This window comes from Euprymna scolopes, chromosome 14 (genome assembly GCF_053919585.1).
Source record: "Euprymna scolopes isolate OS-2025 chromosome 14, ASM5391958v1, whole genome shotgun sequence".
Taxonomy (NCBI): Eukaryota; Metazoa; Mollusca; class Cephalopoda; order Sepiida; family Sepiolidae; genus Euprymna; species Euprymna scolopes.
Window position 1 is genome coordinate 73,503,903 of NC_136495.1, and position 21,788 is coordinate 73,525,690.

A 21,788-nucleotide genomic window follows, 5' to 3' on the forward strand; every position below is an offset into this window, starting at 1 on the left:
GGCGGAGGAGTTTGGTAGAGTTCTCAAAGGTCAAATTGTTGAATATTGACCACTTAACAGCCAAATTTCTGGCCGAAAACCGATCACAAAGATTTTCCCAAATCTCAGTACCCTGTATATTAAATTTCGAGTCTGTAGACTTAAAATTAACAGAGTTATTGCGTAGGGAAATGTACACAGACACACAGACAGACACACAGACACGTTCACTTTTATATATAGATAGATTTTGTTTGGTCTTGATTATTATAACACCTTCAAAAAATTTAAAAATAAGAATAGTGACGTGTAGTTTAGGAATAATTTCTTTAAATAGAGAGGTTAGGTGGATAACGTGAAATGCTCGAGGATCGCTTTGTTCGAATCGTATAAAACATCCGTTATAATTTACGAGAGTCATTCCAAAAGTAAAGTCTCCTATTTTTAACTAAAAAAAATTGAAAAAGCTATGAAGACGAGAACAGTATTATTATAACGAGTGACCTTTTGTGCTACGGAATATATTTTTCTACATAATCAACATCATTCTCAATGAATTTTTGCCACCGATGACGACGACTGTGCATGGGTGCCCGGAGCGCATTTAGTCATACGAAGGTCGTCCAAAAGTAGAACCTATTTCCGTACTCTAAAAGTTCAAGGAATACGAAGACGGGAGAAGTACCATCAAAATGAGCGATCTTTCGTGCTATAGAATTTATTTTTCTACATAGTCACCACCATTCTCAATGCATTTTTGCCAAGAATTCAATGAAGTATCTCCGCTTCTGGCGCACGTCCATGAAAGGGTTTGCTTTCTTAGAGCCACATACACTGTCAATATATGTAACAGAGAGATGAAACTTTCAGGTAATGAGTGCACGAGTTAAGTTATTATAACAATGCAATCTGCAATCCCTTCTGCTATATTCGAGCGAAATAAAAAAAAAGGAGGCATTACTTTTGGAAGTCTTAGAGTCAAAGGACCTGTTAATTTTATTTACTCTTTCAACTTATGCCGCAAACATAGGAAGAATCCAACATCTTTTTTATTAACCGCAATATTTACCCCTATCTAAAAACCCTGGGAAGGTTGGGGTAATTCTTATCAATCTTCATACCGCAATAACATCAAGGGTTCCTGCAAAAAAAAAAAATAAAAGCAAATAAACACCAAGAGGCCGATTCCTTAAAGCGTCCCGAGTATTCAAGAACTTTTCAGAGTCATGAGTTATGTTAAATAACGCGAAAAATAAAGGAGTGTTCTTGGTTAGCTGGCGAACGTGTTTTGCTTTTCTTTTCACGAGCCCTTCCCACAGACATTCCACAAGGTCAATCAAACACTTAGAATAATGATCAACGTCTATGTATTTTCTCCACCCTCTCTCTCTCTCTCTCTCTCTCTCTCTCTCTCTATATATATATATATATATATATATATATATATATATATATATATATATATATATATGTATAATTAACTATAATAATAATTAAATACCTACAGACACTAGTGTTTCATCATTTCGGGAATCATCAGTGCAGTGTGTCACGATTAACGCTATTCTCGAGAGATTCGAACCCTGGCAACAGAAGTCATGTTTGACTTCATTAGCAAGGACCTGAACCGCGAGAGATACACTCGAAATAAAACAGTTATTTTTATTAAATGCTTTTAACGTCAGTCAGAGAGTGATCTAATCATTATATGACGATCTGCGCATATGAGCCAAGTTGACCAACTTTATTACAACTGAAAGTGATCGACGATAAGAAATAAGTTTCTTAAAGGGGCTATTGTTTTTAAAATATAATTATCTATTGACACGTGTTTCATCATCTACGACTCATCAGAGTGGCTGAAGCCCAAATACTTACCACTCACCCACCTCGCTGACTGTTCGGTAACAGCGCGATTTACGTAGATGTTATTTGTTTTTGTTTTTGCGATACGTTTTGAATGAATTCAATTACTTACGAAAGTGCATTTTTACCTAAATACAAATTGCAGATAATTTCCCCTTTAACCAATTTAGTACCCCCATATGGGGAGCGGCATATATATTGTTTTTAAAATATAATTATCCACTGATACGTGGTTCGTCGTCTACGGCTCATCAGAGTGGCTGGATCTAGCCAAATTCGAAATCGGGACCCCATGGTAAGAAGTCTAAACTAGCGAGGTGGACGAGTGCTAAGAGTTTAGGCTTCTTACCATGGGGTCCTGATTTCGAATCTTTTTAAATATATAATAAATGATGTGTAAATATATGTACAGTAGAACCCCAGCATACGCCGGATCCGGGGTACGTTTTTTTTTCAGGTTACGGTGTGGAATACCATGTTTTCTACGGACACTTGTTACGATATATGCCCCGCCGTACGATGTTATTTATACTGTTATTTGATTATATACATGTGTATTATATACTGTACTGTATTTGGTAATAATTTTAAATATATACTGTATAAAAGTTTGCTTAGCCCCCGGAATACGGCGATTTCACCTTACGATCCCAACCTCGAAACGAATTAATGTCATATACCTATATACATATATATAGTAATTTATAAAATATATATGGCGATAAGCTACACTGAATATTCTGCGTTTCATCCAACTATAGGATTCGTCAGGCTTATGCGCGAATTCTGTCGTTGCTTCTTGTTTTTATATATGTTGAGGATTTCTAGTCGGCCAATCAGCTTTCTAGTATCCACCGCGCCCCTTCCTACCAGCCAATGGGCATGCATTTTATCAAACAAAGGATCTGTTTTAGAACTAGGTTAGTGGGTTTATGTGGTCGTTCTCCTTTTTTTTTCTTTTTTTTTTTTTCGATGTATATATATATATATATATATATATATATATATATATATATATATATATATATATATACAGAGTGTCCCAATAAAATGTATACACTCTTTAAATGACCGTAAAACCAACATTTATTATGAGAAAGAATAGTTTCATACATCAAAATACTGTGAACAAATATAGAAACCAGTTAATTATCGAAAGTGTTCAAATTATTGGCCACTGTGATCCATGAACAGCTGACAACGCTCACTGATTACATCAAAAACGTTCCTAATCAGTTCAATTGGTATGTTGATACATCTTCTTTCAATGGTTGCTTCCAACTCATTCATTGTAGTTCGTTTTGTGGTGAAACCCCTGTGTTTAACATACCTCCACTCACCCACGCCCGCTCCCCAAAAAGAGAAAAATCCATTGGGGGGGGGGAGTAAAATCCGGTGAGTGTGGACAGTACTCAATACTTCCTCTTAGTCCTATCTGTTTCACAGGTGACTATCAAGATATGCTCTTACCTCATGATGATAGTGGGGAAGTGCTCCATCCTGCTGGAAGTGCCATTCTTCATTCCTAAACATCTCTTGAGAACGTGATGTAGCGTATTCATGTAGCAAGTTGAGATAATTTGAAGAGTGTATACATGTTATTGGGACACCCTGTATATATAATAATATCGAAAAAATTAAATAGTACTGGGGGTGAAGTGTCAGAACTGGTTAAACTAAACAACGTAAACTATCATCTTAATCTTTCTCACGTATAGTCCCAATTAGTAGCCCCTTACGTCCAGGTGGCAATATGCCTTGTTTGGGGGTAAAGGTGTGTAAAAAAATAATAAATAAATATGTACCTAAGCCAAGGCCGCCTAACATTTTTCTTTTCCCATCTGCCAGCTGACTGTACATTACAATTTTTGGTATTCTGTTATCAGGCATCCTCAAGACGTGACCAGTCCACCGCAACTGTGACTGGATGAGGAATGGTTCGATGCCAGATATTTTGCATTTTGTGAATAATTCCACATTTTATACCTTGTTGCGTAGGGTTAAGCCACAAATCAAGCGTAGACAGCTTTTATGGAATACGTCTAACTGATGAATGTGATGTCTATACAGAGTTCCTGACTCAGTGCCGTAAAGAAGGATGGAGAGAACAAAAGCACGATAAACAAGAATTTTTCTGTCCAGTCTGATACCACTTTCATCCCACAAGCGGCGGCGAAGGCCTTCAAAGGCACAGCCTTAGCAATCCTGTGAACAATTTTATCATCAAGGGATCCACTATGATTAACTTTGCTGCCGAGGTTAGGAAACGACTTCACATTTTATATCAAGACCATCCACTTTCAGTTTACACTCGGGGAAATCTATAAGGTGGATTTTGCTTTACACCCCCAACTTGCGTTGGAGTAGGGGAAGGCTGATGTACTACATCAGTCTCCTGTATGCTTATTTTCAGTCCAAAAGGCCCTACATGCAGCTGAACAGCAACCGAGAAAAGCCTGTGTTTTCTCGAAGAATGTTGCCACCAGAGCAGCATTGTTGGCAAAAGGCAAATCGCGAATAATTTCGGTTCAGAGAAGAATTTTGCCTTTGAATTGTTGATGGTTTAACAATCCACCAGATGACCGAAATTGAAACTTGACACCAGTGTCAATGTCACTAAATACATGTTTCAGCATAAGTGAGAAGAAAAACGCAAAGAGAACTTGTGCCATTACACACCTCTGTTTGGTCCCATTTGTAACACTGAAGTCTTAGGACATCGTGCCATCAGACAACATTAGCACTCATTCCCTAATAAAAAGAAATAATCACGTTTAGCATGCTCTTAGGGATATCAAGCTCTCTCTCACTCTCTCTCTCTCTCTCTCTCTCTCTCTCTCCCTTTCTTTCTCTTAAGACCTGCCAAAGAGCGCAACGATTAATAGTATCAAAGACTTTCGTCAGGTCAACAAACACCACATACAATTCCTGATTTCTCTCCTGGACCTTTTCTGCCACTTGACGGAGTGAAATTATCATGTCAATGGTGCCGCCACCCGACCGAAAACCGCACTGGAACTCAGGATACACCTCATCGACGAGATGCTTGATGATTCTCTTTGGAATGAGTCTATCCAGAATCTTTCCAACAATCGAAAGCAAAGATATCCCATCATGGTTTTCACAAACATTCTAGAACCCCTTATTCTTGTAGAGGTGTTTGATGCAGGAGTCTTTGTAGTCCTCTGGAACCTGGCCTGCCTTCCATATCTTCACAAAAAGAGCATGAAGTTTTTTCACCAAAATGTTTCCGTCATATTTATACACCCCCGGAGGAATTGGGCCATTCGGTGATGGTGATTAACCAGCTGCGATTTGCTTGATGGATACCCATACTTCTTCATAAGTAGGTTCAAATGACAATTCCGGTATTTCTGCACTCTGTGGGATGGAGGATATGACATCATTGTCAAATAGAGAAGACGTGTTTAAACCCTTTTTCAAAGTGCTCCTTCCAAAGGTTGAGAATAGCTGTTTTGTCAGTGAGAAATGCTTCTCCATTAGCAGTGCTGAAGGAGGGCGCACTACTTTTCTGAGGACCAATTACTTCCTTCAAACCATCGTAAAAAGCCTTTAGGTTTTTGTTGTCGGCGGCTTATTAAAGCTCAACAGCTTTAGTGCATCACCATTGTTCTTTCATGGCTCTGAGAGCTCGTTGGACCTTTACACTTTTTATAAGGTGTGTGCTTTGTTGTCGAGTTTTTACCATCTATCCAAGTTTTGTGTGCAGAGTACATTTGGTTGATAAGAGTTTTATTTCAGTATTGCCCTCGTCAAACCAGTCCTGATGCTTTCTTCGTGGTATCCTGAGGACTTCCACTGCTGCAGAATGCGTTATATATCGCAATGCCTTCCAAGAAGTCTCACCATCAGTGGTGACGTTAACAGACTCAAGGTCCTCATCAAGTTTTCTAGCAAGCTCAGTTTTCTTTTCAGTGGATTCAGAGGAATCATATGGTTTTGAAACCGTTGATCTTGTAACACTACGACTTTGTACTTCTAAGAAGGGTATGGTTCGAAAGACAGCAAAAAGTGTAGAAGAAACGTGTCCTTCCGTTTGATTATGACAAAATCGATGATGCCAGTCCTTCGAGCGAGGATGCAATCATGTGGTCTTGAAGTGGTTAGATTGTTGGAACAGTGTATTGGTAATGCAGGTCAAACTCTCTACAAATTGTAAGAAGTCGTAAACCATTGCCTTAGATACGAAACTTAATGCTGTTTTTTCTTTTTTGTTTACATGCTTCGGAATATATATATATATATATATATATATATATATATATATATATATATATATATATATACTTGTTTATTGTTATATAAACATGCTCACATCCCGCTGCTACAAATAGCCACTTGTTTCAATCAAACAACAGATATCATCAGGCAGCGACTTGACTATTCAAAAGTTCAATGAATAACCTATATATATATATATATATATATATATATATATATATATATTTCACTACACCGATGCAGACTGAAGGATCGGTCGAAAATTATGTACCTGTAAAAAAGTTTTTTAAATTTTTTTCATAATATTATTTTGTATTCCTGCACGTCACCAATTGAAAACGAATAAAGAAAAGTTATAACCTTTTATACTTTTCGTATTCTTTTTTATACATTTCAATATATATATATATATATATATATAATATAAAGCTGAACGTCTGTGTGTGTGTCTGGTCACGAATAGGCTCCTATATGGTTGACTATTATAGAAAATTGATCACATATAATGATAGAAGATGTATCGAGACAGGAATAGGTATGTTTGATCTGGCAAAATGATGGTTCATTAAAATTGTGAGGTCTGCGCACGCGCCTGGTCAACAAAGTATGAAAACAAAAATTTAAAAAAAAACGTTTACAGGTGTTTTTGATATAGATGTACATAATAATACTTTGATAAGTATGTTTTAACTTATAGGGATGGTATAATAAAATTGTGTGGTCTGCGTTCGCGCCTGGCCGCCATAGAATGGAAATAGCCACAAACTTTAATAAAGACTTTTCATATCTATCTGCGTAAGTATACTTTGATAATTATGTTTCAGTTTGGAGAAATATGGTATAATAAAATTATGGAGTGTTCGTTCGCGCCTGACCTTCATAGAATGGAAATATGTCACAAAGTTTAACAAGGTTTTTTTATATAGATCCACAGAATATTGTGATAAGTGTTTCAGTGTAAACAGGTATGGTATAATAAATTATGGGGTTTATCTATTTTATTTTTACTTTCATCATATTTTGCTTTGGTTTTGATACCCCGAAATTCGAAGCTATCTCTTTACAACCCTTCCTTTTCATAACCTATCACACTTTCATAAATCAGAGTCCATTTTCTGTAGGCTGATTTGAACCCAGTCAACGACGGATACTTTTGCTAGTATATATATATATATATATATATATATATATATATATATATATATATATATATATATATATATATATATATATATAGTGGGAGGGGCGACATGAGTGGAGTAGAGGGAATGACAAATTAACATGAAGAATTGAATTAAGATATAGTAGTATTACAAAAAATGTGGATAAATTCATTAAAATGACTTACAATATGAAGCTCATTAAATTTAGTAGACGTAAGAATATTTAACGGTAAAGAGATCCAGTTAGTATAAACAGGCTTATTAAAGACGTTAGAAAATAAGTAATTATAATATAACATTAAGTAAATAGAAAATATCTGTTGGGGAAAAAAAAATTTTCTAGAAGTCTTTAAACACTCAAGTTCAATAATCCGACCAATACTTGAACAATAAGATATGTATAGCTAAATACTAATTAAATATAACCAGGAGAAAAGATAGAGAAAAATGGATAAGTGAGTATAAATATACATATAATATTGAGCTTAAAATAGCAAAGTATGAAATTAATTAGAATGGGTTGGCAAAATAGGAAAACCTAAAGAAAGAATCAAGAACAGATTCAGTCAACTGAAATTAATTTATGTCAAACATAAGGCGAATAAGATTCTGATATATTGAGTTTACAAGAATTACTTCCCTTTGACGGCCGAGAAGATAAAAATAGAAAGAAAGAATAATCTTACTTCTATTAATCAAAATTTTAAAACTTAACACACACAACGTAAATAAAGATGATATAAGACATTATGATTTAAATACATATACATATAACAAATAATATAACTAGCGACGATGCTAACAAAACGTATGGCATTCACTTAAATTCAGCTATCAACTAAAACCTCCGAAGAATATGAACAAAAAAGGAAAAAGAACAATAAATAACAACATTAAATTTCGAATCTAAGGCAAATAACTAAGAATACTCAAACTAGAAAATAAATTATTAATTAATATAACTTAAAAATAGGACTCGGAAAATGATAAAATAAATAAGAACAAACGGATAAAAAATTTAAATAAAATGAAAATAAAAATGTTAAAAGAATAACACAAAAATCGGGAAATAATTAATATAAGTCGAAATAAATTCAGTATCGCCATAATCTTCGTAACTGAATTGGAACGGCAGAGTGTGTCGGTTCATGTAAGTTGCCCGGAAAATGTTTTAAGCTAAAATCTAATGAGTACGTGACTAAATATGCAGCAATAACATAATTTTGCAGACTTGTTAGTCGCAATGCAAAACAATATTGTAATGGATACCTTTTAAAAAATAATAAATGACCAACTGAGAAAACTAATATTTGGAACTTGGAGAATTATTATACCACACCATATATATATATATATATATATATATAGAGAGAGAGAGAGAGAGAGAGAGAGAGAGAGAGAGGGGGGGAGGGGGAGAGAGAGAGATAAAAGGAACAAACCAAGTGATGTGTTCATCAACGTTTCGTCTTTATTGCGAGACTTCTTCTTGATGAATGACATTAAGAAAACAAAACACCAGTACAAATATTTGAAAATATATTTTTGATGTAATGAAATGTATGACCTTGTTCTATTGCAGAAACGAAAAAACGTTTGAAAATAAAAGGGGGGGGCATGGCGTTGTGAAAGAGAGCAAGATTTTTTATAACGTCATATTGCCGTTAATATATTTAGAAATATATGATGCAATTCATACTCTTTTTGGAACAATTATATCTGTTATAATTCAAATACGGATGTGTAAATGAAATGAAATGAGTGTATTTTGTTATGTAATTTATTGACTGATTATAATTATTAATTACTAGCATGGGTGCCCAGCGTTGCCGAGGTGTTCAGAGGTGTATGTTGAAATAAAAAAAATGGTAGTAGGAACGTAGGCTCGAACCCGTACCGCAAAGGAGGAAAAGAATGGGAAAAGCTGACGTCTCTGCTGTTACGACAACCGCCAAACCGGAAGTGACATGGGTTTTAAACAAGGCTAGACAATCGAAAGGAGAGGATGACTTTCGAAAATATCGGCGAAAAAAGCGATCCCCCCTGTAGAAAAGTGCCCAGTTGAAGATGAAGATATTAATGTTTTAAGCCAATTTTTCGATATTTGTCGTCTGAAAGGTTGAACTTCAAAACGATACTGATCTTGAGAAAATCCATCGCTTCTGTCGAAAGTTTTAGGCAGACATGCAAACATACATACATACATACATGCATACATACATACATACATACATACATACATACATATATTTATTGGTAACTCAAATTTTCGACCCAAACCGATAAAACTGAATACCCTTTATGTAAAATTTCAAATGCTTAGACCAGAAATTGTCTTAGTAATTTGGTAGAGACTGAAGCGGTCAATTTTTTAAACTTGGACCCCTATTATGACTCCTTAACATTTATTTTTGTGGGCTCAAATCAAGTTATTAAGTTAGATCCATCTCCAAGAAACCTATATCTAAAATTTCAATTGTTTATACCCAAAATTGGCGGAGGCGTTTTGTAGAGTTCTGAAAAGTCAAATCGTTGAACTTTGACTCCTTTACAGCCAAATTTTTGACCGAAAACCGATTACAAAGTTTTTCTCAAATCTCAATATCCTATATATCAAATTTCGAGTCTGTAGACTGAAAATTGACAGAGTTATTGTGTAGGGAAATTCATACAGACAGACAGACACTTTCACTTATATATATATATATATATATATATATATATATATATATATATATATATATATATATATATATATATATAGATTATAAGTGATGTCTTCTAGTGCGTGAGAAATTTAACCTGTGCCTAAAATTAAATGATGTTCTTTTAATAAGAGTTTACTTATTAATGGTGCTGCATTATAGAAACCTCCGCGTTGTTTAATTGTACTTGAATTTGCGATAAACGCTGATTCAAGAACATGTTGGTGAGATCTTCAAGCAGAAAGTGGAGGTGCGTTAGGTCTCAAATATCTTCCAGCTCCGCGACGTCGTTATTTAGGAGTGGAAGAGCATTCCAGTGGCTACAAGTAAAGCTTTGATAAATTTCATGCTCGGAAGAGTAAAGACAGCTCTGATTAATGATGGTGGTCACACAAAATATCGGCAGTTGACATAGTGTATGTTAATATTTACAACTTTTCCTAAGGTTATACTCACTTTTTTTTTTTTTTTTTTTTTTTTTACACAGTGATCACCACTTATCAAGGCCCGGAAGCCACTCAGGAATAAGGGTTATTGCAAGTACATTACGTTAGTGTGGAGATTTGATGAAGTGTTTAATTAAGGGGGCGGTTCATTAGGAATTTGTTAACATTGGACTTGAAGACATCCAAGTTGTAGTCCGGAGGGAAGCAGGCAGACGGAACAGAGTTCCACAGGCGTGCAGTTCTAAGAAAGAAGCTTTGTTCATGGAATCCGCGTTTTGATTTAGGTACAGATATAGAGTGGGGGAAATTTTTCACAGTGGATTCAGCTAGACGGGTGTTTTTCGTGAAGGATTGGCGAGTGGGGACCAGAGATTGGAGTTCAGACGAGCACCTGCCATGAAAATAACGAGAAAACAAGGATAGGCTCGCAACGTCTCTTCTGTGGGAGAGAGGATGCAGCGTAGAGAAAAGGGCATCCCCCACTAAGCCACAAAGTCTATTTTGTACTCTGTCAAGGCAGGATAGGCTGTTTTTGACCGCTCATGCCCAGATATGGCAACAGTATTCCATCTTTGGATGTACTTGGCTTTTATATAGATAGAGAATTGCATCAGTAGTGAGATATCTTCTGGAGCGGAGAAGTATCCCACCATCTTTCCAGCGACCTTGGCAACAGACTTGATGTACGTGTTCCATTTCAGATCAGGAGTAAAGGTCAAGCCCAGAAGCTTGTCAAAACACGGGGCCTCACCCAGACGAGAGCCACCCATCACAATTGATGGCAGATGGGGATCAGAGCGTTGATGATGTAAGGATAGGAATTTGGTTTTGGATGCATTAAAGGTAACCAGCCACATCTTCCCCCACTGAACCACGCGCTCGAGATCAGAGGGGAGAGAATCCGAGAGAACTTTGTCATTTACAGCCTTTGATGTGTTGCCGTAGATGGTCGTGTCATCAGAATAGATGTCAACGAATGATTTAAGTATGTGTTTAGGGAGGTCATTGATGTAGATCAGGAAGAGAGTTGGGCCCAGGATTGACCCCTGAGGGACTCCAGCATTTATATTGCAGGCCTCCGATTTTTGTCCATCTACCACTACTCTTATGAACCTATCGGAGAGAAATGATTTAATGATTGAGAAAACATTTCCCGTTATACCGTAGCTGGAAATCTTGTGAAGTAGACCCTTATGCCATACCTTGTCGAAGGCCTTTGATATGTCAAGAGCAATTGCCCTAGAAAGGAAGCCTTTGTCAAGAGATTCACTAATCCTGTGGGATATAACCGTCAGCACATCTGCGGTAGATCTTGCAGAGCGGAAACCATATTGTGTGTCACTAAGAAGGTTATTGCTGCTTATTGGCTTTTAATGGTTACATTTGGGGCGATTTTAATGGTTACATTTGGAGTGATTTTAATGGTTACATTTGGAGTGATTTTAATGGTTACATTTGGAGTGATTTTAATGGTTACATTTGGAGTGATTTTAATGGTTACATTCGGAGTGATTTTAATGGTTACATTTGGGGTGATTTTAATGGTTACATTTGGAGTGATTTACATGGTTACATTTGGAGTGATTTTAATGGTTACATTTGGAGTGATTTTAATGGTTACATTTGGAGTGATTTTAATGGTTACATTCGGAGTGATTTTAATGGTTACATTTGGGGTGATTTTAATGGTTACATTTGGAGTGATTTACATGGTTACATTTGGAGTGATTTTAATGGTTACATTTGGAGTGATTTTAATGGTTACATTTGGAGTGATTTTCATGGTTACATTTGGAGTGATTTTAATGGTTACATTTGGAGTGATTTTAATGGTTACATTTGGAGTGATTTTAATGGTTACATTTGGGGCGATTTTAATGGTTACATTTGGAGTGATTTTAATGGTTACATTTGGAGTGATTTTAAGGGAAAAATAACCTCTATTACATAAGTTGCACATAGACTACTTTTCATTGTGTCAAAGTGGCATTTTGTCAGTGTTGTCCAATTGAGAGATATACTTTTAATAACTGCAGAAATGTGGAGGGTGTACTCACTTTTGTGATACTCTGTATATTCCTTTCATTGAAAATTAAATACGAAAAGTACTAGAAATATAGTTTCCCCCTCGTGATATCTGGAGGGGTTTATTTCTGAAACGATTTATAAATAACCTACAATTAGTATTTTTATTCATTATTTTATTTTATTATTTATTTATTTATTTTGCAAAAGAATTCCGTTTCTTCTTCCACCTTTGGTCCTTTTCTAAAAATTTCTTTTATGAATTTACATGAATTTACATGGGTATCTGACAAGTTTGGTATACGATTCAAGGAAACACGTGTAAGACGTACTATGTATTAAATAAAATGAATAAACTATAAATATACTTGTATTTGAATTGTTTACAAACGCTTATCTATCAATATATATATATATATATATATATATATATATATAGAGAGAGAGAGAGAGAGAGAGGGATACATACATACATACATACATACATACATACATACATACATAGACGTACATATATTAAAACATAATTACATGCTTAACGACTTTCTTTTTGATTGTTTCCAATTTACGCATTAATCTTTTTGTAATATTATCGAATGTTTGTACGTAGGATCCATATGTTACACGTTGTTGCATTATTTCCGCTGATGGTTTCTACTGAAACCTCATTCGTCTTCAGGAGGTTGTTTGTCTGCTGGGTATAAAAGGTAAACAAAAAAACAACAAAAAAACTTATCAATGAACTCAAAACAGATGTCAACAAACTTATTAAAGCGAAGAACACTGTAAAATCAAAAACTACCAAAAATAATTGGTGACTACTAATCCGTCCCATAATCTCATGAATAATAACTCCAATACATTAAAAATACAAACAGTAACTTATTGCTCCATATTTACCTAGTGTATACAGCGTAAAGTCTATTGATGAACTTTTAATTAAAAATGAAGACAACGAAATGGAGTCTCATTTTAACTTTTAATAAACAACTTTATTTGTCATCTTTGTTAGTAGCGTGTACAAGAGAGGAACAGGTTAGTAGCTGGAAGTATTCTTGTGGGCAAAGATAGATTTAATGTGATAAGGGTTTGTTTAAGATAAGAAGAGTGTTCATGCGTGCTTGTATTTATAATAGTCCTTATAGTATTCGTGAAAAGAGTTCCTGATGTGGAGACGAAAATTAGATATAGGACTGTTGAAAGAGAAAGAAAAGTGTTCAGTGTGTTTATGTGTTGTAGGAGCGTGCGTCCGATAGTAGAGACGGTGAAAAGGTTTAGTGTCTCGTGGTAGGGAATAATACGTGTGTGAAGTTTGACCATAGCCATGTTGGCTTGTGGTACTCACGTTAGCCTGGGGCTAAAGGGTCCAGGCGAATGTCTGCTGCCAGCGAAGGCCAGGTATAAAGAGAAGAAAGATTTCGTCTTTTATGTACTCGGTCACGTGATTGAGAACTGGCCTCCGGTTGGATAAGCCAGGAAGAAAATGGATTTCAAATCTCGAGCAGCGAGAATTAACTTCTGCTACTGTGCTTGTTGCAAGTTCGTCGGCTACAAACTTATACAGATCCTCTAAGTCATAAAAGTAAGCAAGAAAATCACTGTCTCCCTAAACGTTGAAATTTTTTCACAAATGCCTTCGAAAAAAAAACATTTGACATTATCATTGATAACATCTATATCTATAATTTGGTTGCGTCCGTGTGTGTGTATGTGTGCGTATGCGTGTGTGTGTGTGTGTGTGTGTGTGTGTGTGTGTGTGTGTGTGTGTGTGTGTACAACTCTCCTACAACCCATACCATATCACCGATCATGACCAAACGTGGGATGATAATGGTTCCCCACTTAGGAATGATGCACACCATCTTTCAACGTTAAGGTCAATGTCAAGGTCATAGGCTATGTATATATATACTCTCATACAGCCCACGCCACTGGAACGATCGTGACCAAACATGACACGATGATTATCTCCGATCTAGGATATGTGCACACAAAAATTTCTGTAAAGTCTGATGAAGTTATTGGATCGTTGATACGATTCGGTGATCGAAACATGCGTTACTAAGCAGATAAAACGGTAATATATATATGTGTGTGTGTGTGTGTGTGTGTGTGTGTGTGTGTGTGTGTGTGTGTGTGTGTGTGTGTGTGTGTGTGTGCGCTCGTGTGTATAAAGGTGACCTTGTCTCTGTGTGTGCGAAAAGTCTCTACCAAATTAATTTCTGAACATTTGGTCTGCGGTGTTGAAATTTCTTGTATTTGGACTATATGTAGAGTACACTTGTATTTGGACTGTATTTAGAGCACATTTTCGATTTGGCTTTTATCCGGTAAAATATCTGCTAAGGGGTCAACATTGAAAAAAGAATTGACCTTGGCCTGGCGTAAATCAACTATACCCTTTGCTTTTCTCTCCATGCGTTTATTAAGAGTCATAGGCCAGCAACATAATTTTTTTTCGTTTGCAGTTTTTGTATACGTGTGGATTTGTCATACTCTAACGAATAAGACTAGCAGTTATGTGTTTTGGTTTGGATTCTAGCTGATGGCGCACAAGTAAATTTTTCTATTGCTTTGAAAATCCCTATGTATTATGTACAATATAATAATCTATTGAAAATTGGCTCTATAATAATATATGCGACATTTGCAGGAATCAAAATATAATATTTAAGCATATTTTACGATCGAGCAACGCCGGGCGGTTTGCTAGTTTGCTAAAAATAGAAACGATAATTGGATCGTTTACTAGAAAAATGCGTTTAAAAAACAAAAAGTATTTTTCAAAGAATACAAAAGACGTGATAGGAAAACTGACAATTATCCTAGCCGCCCCCACATCTCAAACGATATCGTCCCCGTACAAGGTCTGGTTCTTATCTAGAGTCCATTGTCACAATTTACATTTCCCCTTTTGTTGAAGGAGGCAATTGAAACACATATGTTCTTTGTTTTTTTTTGTTTGTTTTTTCGTTTTTTTTCGTTTTTTTTTTTTTTTTTTTTCACGATAATACAGACAACTGTGGTTAAATGTTATGTGTTTTTCTAAACAATTACGAACTCACTTCATAGCGGTATAAAGCAAGTGTTCATTTGTTCGCGGTTGTTTTTAATTGGTACGCTATATCATGTCCGTGATGTCCGAAAGTATATGCACTAGTGTTGGGACTATTAATCGCAATCGGAATCGAAAATCGAAACAATCAAAACGTGTTTGGGTATCGGAATCGGAAAAAATATGTGCCTATTTTCCGATGCCCCAAACGATTATTTTTATTATTTTGATTTTTTTTGGTATTTGTTTAAAACTTTATTGTCACCGGCTCGTATTAATAATGAAATGATAAATATTCATTGATTTTAAACTACAATAAAACTAAAATTTATACATGAATGTATATATTTTTTTACATTTGTGAAAATATATGCACATTTTACGTGTTGTTTTCTAGGTAATCCGACTCCTACACGCACACAAAAACGACTCTATATTTAGAATAATTTTTTTTTTAAATCGGAATCTGTAATTGTAAAAGAATCAGGAATTTAGAACAGTACTTCTATCGGAATCAAGAATTAATAGCAAAATCCGTAATTGTACTGAAATCGGGAATTTAGAACAGAATCGGTAACTATCAGAATCACGAATTTAGAACAGAATTGGTAATTCTATCGGAATCGGGAATTTTGAACTAAATCGGTAATTTTACATATATTGACTCGTTTTTTAACTAAATCAGTAATTTTATCTTATATTGACTCGGTAATTGTATCGGAAGCGGAAATTTAGAGCAGAATCCGTAATTGAATAAGAATTGGTAAAACTATTGGAATTGTTTAATTTCCACACAAAACTCTTTTACATAAATATTTTTGTCTTAGTTTTTAGGATGGCAGTTTATCATTATTTGTATTGATTTTTTCGGACTATTGCTTCTGTCATGTTTTATTTATTTCATTAACAGCATTGAACAGGAGAAATTATCACCGCGAGAGTGAAGAGAGGAGACATTTTTAGACGTACACTTTAATTTCTTAGCCTAAGTTGTGAATGATTCTTCTGTTTTGAAACGTTTCTCTTATTTTGGCAATCTTCCGCAAGTTTATGGGTTCGTTTTTGAGTTTCGTTAGTATTTCGTCAAATCTCAACACTTTTTGTTGCCACTAATCTTTGAGCGAAAATGAGACATTTAAAATCATCACCGATAATTCTTCTGGTTTAAAGGCTTATTTACGAACACTGGCTGATCTTCGTCGACCCGCATATCTAAATTAAAACATTTCCACTTGTTATAGAATGGTGAAGTTTTGGGACAGAAAAGTTCTGATAATAACTCCAAATTTGTAGTCTTTTTAGGTAGGATGTTGTCTACGAGTCTCTTGTGTTCTACAGTTCCTAGCTTTTGTAAAAGCAGTCAACCTTTTTTCGCATCAGGCCAGTTCTTGCAATCGACGATGCAAAGGTCTCCGTACTTTCTAAAGAAAGCCTCGGGTGTTCAGTCTTGGTAAAACGCATAGGTAAACGTGTTTTATATAGTGTTTTGCAAAAACGCTGTCACTGTCCGTGATTGGTTTATTGGTCAAGCTTTTGAGAAATTTTTCCTGTTTTTTTTTTTTTCGTATTTCTGCTGAATCAACCTTTCTTCAGTTTTCTGCTGTTGTAGCACCTGTTGTTTTTGTAGTTCATTTTGTTGTTGGAACAACATTTCTTCCATATTCTGTTTTCTTTGTTTTTATGTTGTTGTTGTTGGTTCTGTAGACTAGTTGTTCTAACATCTGAAGAATGATTTTTTTAAAGTCGTCCATCTTGTAGACTTTTTTCAAGGGCGAAATGTACTTACTCGAGAAGAAATGCTGCAACATTATTAATTACAGTTAAACACTGTACATTGGCACAAATTACGATTTTTTGTAAGAGAAAAAACAATTTGATTATAGAAATTGTGCTTACACTTTTATTCTTGAAATAAAAATATTTCAAGTACAATTTTGAGAACTTTCTTTCTTCGGTTCCCCGACAAAACGATTTTTACCATTTGTCGAAAGACTTTTGAGGTATTTTCGTAGTCCCAGTTTGAAAAAGTACCTTGTACGTTGGAAATGCTATTCCATTGGCCGATAGCTTCAGTGTGTAATTACTGGTATAATTTCATCTTTTATTGTTAGTAGTAGTCCTTTCTGAATTTGAGTTCTTGATCGCCAAGTTCTCAGTATCCTCTTTGCGAATTCGAGTTCCTCCTCACTAATTTGCTTTGGCCCAGAAGAGTCGCCGAGGAAGACACGGACATAGGTATGGGTTAAAAAAAGGATATTTTATTGAGAACAAAATAGAATATAAAATGAACAACAGTCGTAGCACTTTACGCCAAAATGGTCACTACGAAGTACACACACACATCACGACTACTACGACAGTCGTTACCTTCCGATCTATTTATACAGTTCATAATAGTTCATATTTTGTGTATAGGTGATTCATCACAACAGTTGCATAGTTTGATGACGTCATTTCATCACTCTCGGAAACACGTGATTGTGTCATCATCTTTTGGGATTGAATACACAACGTAAGATGGGCTGATTTATTTTTTATTATTTTCATTTTCTCTGGATTCTGAAACACCAGATTCCAGAAATTGAGTCGTTCTCTCTAATAGTCTTTTGGGGGTTTTTGTTGTTTTTTTTTTTTACATGGTAGTCACCACTTATCAAGGCCCGGAAGCCATTCTGGGAAAAGGGTTATTGCGTGTACAGTAATCAATGGGATAATATCGTAGTAATCGTTAGTAATGGAGATATGATAAAGTGTCTTACTTAAGGAGCGGTTTATTAGGAATTTGTTTATATTGGACTTGAAGATATCCAAGTTGTAGTCAGGTGGGAAACAGGCAAACGGAATAGAGTTCCATAGGCGTGCACTTCTAAGAAAGAAGTTTTGTTCATGGAATCTACGTTTGGATTTAGGCACAGTTAAAGAGTGGGGAAAATTATTGTTTACCTTCATAGAGCTTTTCTAATAATAGCGATGTCTTAAGGAACACTTATAAATTATTTTTTTCTTTTATTTATAAAATAAAGAAACTTCTACAGAATTATTCCAAGATTGACAAAGATGCCTGGGAGGCAAGCTGAAGACGTAGTTACACACCATCAAAACTGACGTTGAACCCTGCTCCTGTCTACAGGTCTACAATGTTCGCCGCTGGGCCCGGGATTGGATGCCTAATACAAGCAATGTTTTACTTTTTATAACCAATTTAGGTAAAAAAATTGTCTTCCTCAAATTTATCAACAATTTTGGAAAAACTAAATCAACATATTTTTCTAACAACTAGTTCAAATACATGATCGCTGGATTCTTTTTTTACAGGTTATTCTAATTACCCCGTTGAGTCACATTCACACGTTTTTATTAAATTATCTGGATACATAACGTTTAGTTTTTTCTCTTTAACAAGTAGCACCGATTTCCCGGGAAATACGATCTTTAAACATGCCTGCTCTATCTAGACTATTGAGCAATTTGGATTGGCTAATTTATACCACCTACCAATAATTACTACGACTGAAACAACCAAACTAAAATCAACATTACCGTGGCTCTCTCTCTCCCCCCCTCTCTCTCTCTCTCTCTCTCTCTCTCTCTCTAATTCCATCATAATTTGAAGAGAAATAAAGTGATTTTTAGAAGATGACTCAGCAGTTTTTTTTTCACAATTAATACATACAATCATTGCTTTCTTTTAAAATTAGTTGTTGTGCGTATCCCCTTTGTGAATCCCAGTTCCTCGTCATTAATGTGTTGTGACCTAGAAGAGTCACCGAGAAAGACACGAACACATGTATAGTTAATAAAAGGATATTTTATTGAGAACAAAATAGAATATAACATACATAATTTACATAGTAGCATTAAAAAGAAAATGAGAAAAAAAAAAGAACTGACCCCTCTAACAATAATTGGTCCAGCTGACCCTCGAAGAATGAATACTTATTTTCTAAATTTAGAAGAAAATACCAACTTTGTGGATATTCGTTCTGTAATTTTTTGATTTTTTAGCTGGATATACAAACTTACATACAGACAATAGCCCTTTATCTATAATATAAATCTCACCTGTCTGTTTAAATTTACGTATGTATGTATGTATGTATGTATGTATGTATGTATGTATGTATGTATGTATTTCTGCCTAAAACTTTTAACAGAGGCGACGGATTTTCACGAAATCGGTATCGTTTTGGAGCTCGACCCTCCGACGACAAATATCGAAAAATTAGCTAAAAACAGTAATTTCTTCACCCTTAACTGAGCACTTTTTTACAGGGAGAAGTCGCTTTTTTCGCCGATATTTTCGAAACTCATCGCCTCTTTTCGATTGACTCGTCTTGATTTAAAATTTAAACCTTCGTCAATTCTGGTTTGGCAATGGACGCAACACCAAAGACGTCACGCTTTTTTTTTTCTCACGTTCTTCCCCTTCCTTGTAGTACGAGTTCGAGCCTGCCTACCTACTACCACTTTTTTCTTTTTTGCTCAGCATACACTTCCAAACACCCGGGCAACGCCGGGCACCCATGCTAGTCTAATAGATAGCTAGAAGAATACCCGTCGTAGGACGAGTATAAGCAATAAATATAAATCTAAAATTTTAATGTTTTAACATTTTCGTTTATGCAGGCAATATTTTCAGAAACAACAAAATAAAAAGCAACAACAAAATGATGTTTTGCAAATCCTGTTCTGAAGCTTGTCAACAATTGTGTTAATGGCGTATAGATAGCATTGTATCACTTTAGATTGAGAACAATGAATATTCAGGTGACGCTCCTAGAAATTAACACGATAAGTTGAGGTTCTAAATAAACAGAAAAATCATTGCGATCACCTTATATTTGTCCTTAATTATGTGATGAGTTTATATAGCTTGATAACAGCAAAAACGATGTAATCATCCGCTACATGTTTTGCATGTGATAAATGCTTGGGAGAGAGGGGAGTACGAGAAAACTAAAAATATCCTTAGCCCGAGTCGGACCACCCAAGAGATGTTTTCTTTGTTGGAAAAAATGCGTACCTCATTAAATGCGAAAGTTACGCTGGGATAAGCTCGGTGCATTTTTTTGAGATCCAGTTGTTGTCCGGTGCCGTGTAATGAGAGGCAGCTGTGTCTAGTGTCGTGTATTGAGAGGCAGCTGTGTCTGGTGCCGTGTATTGTAAGCCAGCTGTGTATGGTGCCGTGTATTGTAAGCCAGCTGTGTATGGTGCCGTGTATTGAAAGCCGGCCGACATGGCGGTCAGAGAAAGCAACAGCGTTACAAAATGCTATTCTTTTGTTAATCACTAAAGACACTGGCCTTTATACATTACTCTTTAATTTTATCCAGTATTTAATTTTTATGTTATTCAAATTTTTCTTTTGTGAGAAAAAAACAATGTCCAGGATTGTGTAAATGGTGGGTGTTTCGAGTTGTTAACTACTGAGCCGCTGAATAGTGACAAGTAACAAAAAGCCAGAATAGATCATTGGTGAAAAAATTCCACGGACGAAGACGAAGAAAGAGAAGTAGGTATTTAATGTTCGACACAACAGTTCATTTTCCTGAGAGGTGTTGGGCGATTGGTTTTCCTGGGAGGTGCGGAGCGGGTGGAGTCGTTTGACACTCCGTTTCAGAGGCGGAATTCTTTTGTTGCAGTGTGGAGTGGATTATACAACAACGAGTGAGGCGATAACGGCCTTTACATAATACAATAAGTATCCATACGGAATAAAGTCGTTTTTTTTTCTAGGGCGACAATTTTATCGTTGCACCCTTCAAAATTAAACCTTCTGTACATTCCTTACACTTTGCTTCATCAAAATTACTCCTTCAATGCCTCACAAATTCCATGCACTCTCTCAACTAAACACTGGTTGTAAACTTTGGATAGATCTTTCCAGCTCTCCTACAAGACTTACCAAATGTAAGAACAGTCTTTACTTTACGTGCAGTTTTTTTTAATGGAAAGAATAAATAGAATTTATGAAACAATGATCGTATGCGAAAGAGCTAAATTAAAAACAATTGTTTTGTTTCGTTTGTTTGTTTGTTTTGTTTCGTTTGTCTTGTTTTTGTTGTTTAAATTTGCATTTGCGTAATGTGTCTCAAAGATATCATCTTGTTTCATTAATTAAAACCATAGTACTTTTAGGATGAGACTTTCAAGAATCTTTTTGAAAAGACCAAGTAATTTTCACTATATATATATATATATATATATATATATATATATATATATATATATATATATATATATAAGAAATTAAAAATTACAATTAAATTTACCAAAATTATCCAAGATGATAAAACTAAAGTATATTATA